This window comes from Pinus tabuliformis, chromosome 9, assembly GCF_031772625.1.
Source record: "Pinus tabuliformis cultivar Carrire ecotype Pingquan chromosome 9, CPIR1, whole genome shotgun sequence".
Classification (NCBI taxonomy): domain Eukaryota; kingdom Viridiplantae; phylum Streptophyta; class Pinopsida; order Pinales; family Pinaceae; genus Pinus; species Pinus tabuliformis.
This window is the reverse complement of record NC_142307.1, coordinates 1,633,128,184-1,633,135,138: the sequence shown is the minus strand read 5'-3', so window position 1 is coordinate 1,633,135,138 and position 6,955 is coordinate 1,633,128,184.

Here is a 6,955-nt window from a genome sequence, read left to right as displayed (position 1 = left end):
TAATAAAAAATTTTGATCCACGTTATCGATTCAAGGAAATTTTGAAAAAAGAAGGATATTTGAACAACCACAAGAAAGCGATGCAGCTTGAATCATTAATGGAAAAGGCTATCAGAAATCTAGACAGTGATTGTAGAGCTCATGAGAGCATATCTCAAGCTTATTGGGTGAGGAGTCAAAGTAAACCCGATAAGAAATATCTTATCATATGGCATTGCAAAAAATTTATCAGTTGTGATTGCCCATGGTCTATTCGTGGAAACATTTGCAAGCATTCCATAAAGGTAGATTGGTTGCATTCCTTCTTAATGGATTCAAACCCTTTATTGGACCTTGATACCACACCTAATACATTGAATGCCCCTCCTGAGATAAGTATAGAGGCACCAAACCTTGATGCAGATACTAGCATAACTATTATGGGTGATGAAAATGTTGAAGACCTTAATTTTTTGAGAGAGGAGTTGTTTGGCTATCTAGACCTGTTTCGAAATAGTCCTCCTACTGTGAGAAAGACAAAACAATTGATTGATTTTCCTAAAATATTTGTGGATGATGTTAATGATCTTCATATTATGGTTTATGACTTCACCCTTGGGTTGGGTGCTTATGAGTCATCTTTGAGGAGGAAGAAGAGTTTCCTTAGTCCTAAAAAGAAAAATAAAAGAAGAAAAAAAAATGCCAGCTTGGATGTTGATTTGAATGTCCTTGTATCTGAAGATAAACCATTTCAATTTCAACACCACAACAAGCATGGTCATCCTCGCTCCAACAATGCATCCTCTACTATCCCAAGTAAGTTCTATAGAGAGATTAGATGATATGTGTTTTCTCTTAACCATGTGCATTGGTTGTTGTTGATTTTGTTAATGTAGTGTTTGAATGTTTGCAGGGGTGCAACATCCCAATATTGTGCCTTCACTTGAAGCATGTAGACAGAAGAACCATCGCTCTATTTATCACATGAGTCAAGGTGCATTTGATGGGACACCTAATGATGTAGTCTGTATTCTAATGCCTCTATAAATTACCATCATATTATTTTCTCTGATGGAAATTACATCGTTATCTTATAGATACAACATCTTCTTCAATGGATCGCCCTCCAACGAAACATGATTGGCTCATTAACAACTCCCAAATTGGTGATTTGTCGGGTTTGTTTCTATGTATTTTCTCTTAACTATGTGCACTAGTTGTTATTGATGTTGTTAATGTAGTGTTTGAATGTTTGAAGTGTTGGAAATAATGAGAGGGGGGGTGAATCAGTATTCTTTCTCAATTGTTATTTTTACCAGTTAACTCATTTATATTTAGAATGCAAAATGAACAATATGAATAAATGTTTTTATTAATATAATATTTACAATAAATCAGATACAATATATATAAGGCTCCAATTTGTTGTCAAGCACCAACTTGGTCTTTTGTGAGGCTCCAACCTCTAGGGCACCAACCTTGTGTTTAGGAGCACCAACTCCAAGGACACCAATCCTTCCAATTCTGATGCACCAACCCCAAGGGATCCAACCTTATCTTGTCAAGGCACCAACCTTGTTTGTTTGAGGCTCCAACCTTCAAGGCACCAATCCTCTGGGCTCCAACCCACTGCTATATTTTATCTAGATATGTTTGATAGTAATTCTCTACTCCCAAAATCTTCTTCACTGAATTTTGTCAATCTACAGCTTCATTGTAGTCTCCATGCTACATCATCAATGAAAACCTGTATTCATATATAGGATTCTTCACAACTCTTCATATTTCCCACAAAGAGTCTGGAAATTTACCTCATGATGATTTCAAATAGTGATCATGATCTACAACAGTATTTCCAAGATTTGTTGAAGCTTTCCAACAAGATATCTGTGCTAAGCCTCAATGTATGCACAAAAGCAATTCTCTGTTTTCAAGCCTTTGTTCTTATTGTCGTAGTAACTACTTTAGGAGTGATTGTTGCAGTATCTTACTTCCAAGGAACAAACTCACAAATACTTCAACGCTGGTGTTGTCTACTGCACCCTTCAACTGATGATTGATAAAATCTTACTTGGCTGGTTCAAGATCATACAGATCTTCATCTTCCACTGGCCCTTTTGGCTTCCTTCTTCCTGCTGTGACCTTCAGCTTCCTTCTATCCTACTCGACCTTCAGCTTCCTTCTGTCCTGCTGGACCTTTGGCTTCCTTTTGTCCTGATGGACCTACAGCTTCCTTCTATCTTACTGCTTACATTGTTCTGACTCGATCTTCGGCTTCTTTTGTACCTTCATCGTTTGCCAGACCTTTGGCTTCTTGACCATTTGACTTCTTTTTTTCTTCGCTTGACCTTCCAACTCCCTCTGTTCCTTCAAGTTCATGAGTTGGGAACTGTTACCTCTTCTCTGTGATAGATGCCTGAGATACATTATCCATATGGAGGTCCCACATGCCACATCATCACCTTTAATCGCAATCACAACTTCATGAGAAAAATGGAGTTATTCCTTTAATCCCGCAAACGAATGCTAGTCCCACCTAAATGCACAAGACCAAACCCTAAATAAAATAAGCTCATTTCCATAAACTTCTCGGGTCCACTCAATCCCAAGTCTTATCGGATTAATTCTCCATCGTTGATCTCATCATTAATCAGATGGTTGTTGATCCACTCGATCAACAAACCCAATCACCGACCCTCCACTATTTGATCAAGGCGCGCTGGATCAAATGGTTCACAACAATATCGGTTGGGGAACTTGCGCAACGCTTAACCACCCTTACGGAGCCGATAAGGATTATAAATCCTCAATGTATACAAGTTCAGGTCCGTTTTGAGATTAACGTCCAATCACTGTATGACCCAATATCTATTGGATAGACGAGGTCATCAAATCTATGGCTTATGGGTTTTAAACTAGCACACGGGTTAAAAATAAGCCTAACCCCCACCGTTGACTGTGACGTAAGCGTTTGAAAATGAGATTGATGGCTAAGATTTAGCATGGGCCTTTAGCCACAATCAAAACATATGTACACTTCTAACCTTCACTCTTCCGATAGTTGTTGCTGCCATTACTTCTCTTCACTCTTCCGCTCTTCTGATAGTTTTTGCTCTTGTGGCTTATCTTCCTATGACCTCTTATAACTCCATTTATGCTCCTCCACTATTTTCTTCTTTACTCCTCTATTATCGTTGTTGCTCTTTGTTCTTTTGATAACACTTACCCTTGGCCATATGCGATAACTTGCTTCTCTTGCTTCGATGACTTGCTTATTTCATGGCTTTCGATAAACTCTTCATCTTACTCTTTGGCTTCACGATTAATTCTCCTCTTTGACTTCTTGCTCTTGTTGCTTCACGGATCTACTTCGTCATTTGTTGTTCAATTGTTGTTTAATTGTTGTTCAATTGACCTCCTACATCATTTGTTGTTCAATTTCTATTCAATTGACCTACTGTTGTTCAATTGTTGTTCAATTGCTATTCAATTGACAACCTATGTGATTTGTTGTTCAATTGACCTCCTGCGTCATTTGCTATTAAATTAACCTCCTTTTGTTCAATTCACTTGGGTCCTCCATATCATCATATCATCATATATAAAACTTTCATCACTATGAGCATTATGATCAATGAGAATCAATGGTAAATCGTGTATCAAAGAATTTGTCATCACAAACACTACTATATTGACATCAACGACAGCCTAGATTAACATGCAGGGTTGCACCATCCCTCTATTTATCACATCAATCAAGGTGCATTTGATGAGACACCTAATGATGTAGTTTGTATTTTGATGCCTCTATAAATTAACATCATATTATTTGTTTTGATGGAAATTACATTGTTATGTTACAAATACAATAGCTTCTTCAATAGATCTCCCTCCATTCGAACATGATTGGCTCATTGATAACACCCAAATTGGTCTTCTCTTATCTGTGTGTGCTAGTTGTTATTGATGTTGTTAATGTAGCATATGAATGTTTGCATGGGTACACCATCCCAATAATGTGCCTTCACTTGAAGCACATAGACAGAATCATCATCCCTCTATTTATCACATCAATCAAGGTGCATTTGATGGGACACCTAATTGATGTAGTTTGTATTATGATGCCTCTATAAATTAACATCATATTATTTTCTCTTATGGAAATTACATTGTTAGGTTACAGATACAATAGATTCTTCAATGGATCTCCCTCCATCCCAACATGATTGGCTCATTGACAACACTCAAATTGCTCATTTTCGAGGTTTGTTGTTAGGTCTTTTCTCTTATATGTGTGTACTAGTTGTTGTTGATGTTGTTGATGTTGTTGATGTTGTTAATGTAGTGTTTGAATATTTGCAAGGTTGCATCATCCCAATATTGTGCCTTCACTTTAAGCATGTAGACAGAAGCACCATCACTCTATTGATCACATGAGTCAATGTGCATTTAATGGGATCCCTAATTGAAATATTTTGTATTTTTATGCCTATATTAATTCACATGATACTATTTGTTCTGATGGAAATTGCATTGTTATCTTACAGATACGAAAAATTCTTCAATGGATCAACCTCCATCCGAACATGATTGGCTCATTGAAAACACCCAAATTGGTGATTTTCCAGGTTTGTTTCCATGTTTATGCTCTTAGTTTTCTCTTAAATTGTGTAGTGGTTTTTTTTGCCATTGTTAGAGTGGCATCTGAATGTTTGCATACTGAACCATGACACAGAATAAACCAACAGGGCTAAAGAAAAGACATAAAGGTTAACCAACTTGTAGGCTTCTCAAACAAGTTGTGAGAGAAAATGCAGTGTCTTCTTATTTAATCTCCCACATATCAACATTCATGTCATGAATGTCATTGTAGTTGATGATGCTAGGTTGTTGAGGATTCTTGGTGTAGTGACCAGCTTTTGTTAACTGTGATTCTCATCTATGAGGAGTTGGTTGTTAGGGTTTTCTTGGTTTTGCTAGCTAGGGTTTGAATTTTTTCCAACTTGTGATAAGTTGCAAGTATGTACATTTACTTCATATTTTCTATATAAATAAAGTGTTTCAATGGTCCAATAATCCAGTACTTGCATATTTGATTATGAGCTTGTCTTCTCTTTCTTCATTGCGTAATTTCCAACACTTTTTTTTATAATGACAATTTCACATGACAGAATGCAATAAATCATTATATACAACAAAGACTCCAATGCCTCTTGCACCTGAAGCACTTCTAATATAAAAGGGAAGTAGCTGATATGTATGGTATATGTAGACTTGAAGATGTATCTCTTTGACAACACTTTTTTTGATTTTGGTTTAAAAATAAATCAACTTTACCAATACATTTATTAATGGCTATTGCTGTGCATGCTCATATTTCTTCAAAATTCTTATGTGGTATTTTCTAAAACAAAATACATGTGTCTATACTAAAATGAGTTACTGGACCTGTACATAATTTTTGGGCAAATTCAAACATTTGAAGGTGACATATGCATACTCCTATGTATGCATTATCCATGTGGAAGGTGCTGAAACTATTGATATTTTATCTTAATTAAAGCAACACTTATATGCAGTCATATATCTCTTATTTTCTTGCTAATATTTCTCAATCTATCTGACAATTGTTGGTTTCCCCATGGGTTGTCAGTGGTATGTGTATTTTCATCTTTAATACAAGTGATCTTGGCATGTTCAAAAATCTTGCTACAATCTGGCTTTTATGTTATTTGTGTTATATTGAAGTCTCTTTGGCATATATGTTCATTGTACCTTCCTATTTTCATATAAAATCTCAAATAGTCACCTACAACAGTATGAAAACCAACACTTTGACAAAATATCAAAATGGCTAGAATCGTATAAACATATAATATCAGTGGTCATATTTCTTTAGGATGGAGTTTTTATGTGGTATTTTATACGATAAAATTCATGCGTCTATACTAAAACAAGTTTTTGGACAATGTTCTGCAAAGAAAAATCCGTGTTAAATAATCGAGCTCAAAGCCATTGGATTAGCACAAGAAACATTGCAGGTGTTATTTGATAAAAGGGAAAGCATGTGTGTTCAATTGTTTAAAATAGTTTCCAAAAGTAGACAATGGCATCGATGAAGATGAACACAAAGAAAAAGTAAGACAGCAAGACTTAGGAAATAAAAATTAAGCATTCAAATAGGCACATCTAAAATTGATGATATTCGATTTGGTGATCCTCTCACAATGACCTATTCAAGGTATGGTACAAAGGCTCCCGTCGATCATTCCCTTTTTTGGGCTTGGGGTTTTCTTGGCTTCAAATAAAGTGAGAACTAATTGAAGGAACTTTTTAGTGTGTTGTTGAAGCAGGAGAGGCTAAGTGTGATGCCATTCTTCCCATGTCCTTTGTTGAATAGGCCAGCAAACCCAATGTTTGTGGCTTGATTCTAAGCATTAGGGTTGCCTAGAAAAAGCTAAGGGGAAAACAGAGTGATTAGGGGGATCCTTGTTGCACAAGTTTGCCACTTTCATTTCAACCTTTTGGACTTGGATAGTATTCTGCAAGTGAATATTTACACAGATCAGGATACAAACATACCAATAAAAAAATTCTTTAGTTTATGTCTTGCTACAAAGTGCTTCTTTTCTTTTGTCCCAAATCAAGTAGAGGAGTTTGATCCTAAGAAGTTGCCACTTTTCTTGAAATTCAATGAACAAAAGGAGTTTGTCACTTATTAAGGTGATTTTCCAAGAGATGCCTATTGGGAGTACCTAGCTACAAATTTTAGATCTAATTTCATGTGTCATATATCTTCTCATTGCAGCCCACAAGTTATATACTTGAACTATTAAGTTTAAAGAAACTGGAAATGCAAAGTCTCTGGTTCAATTGTTTCATGGAAAAAAAAAATTAGCAACTAACAATCGACATGCACACATTCTCAAAGTAGGTGGCGCGCAAAGGAGAATCTCTGTTTGTTCCAGGTATCCAA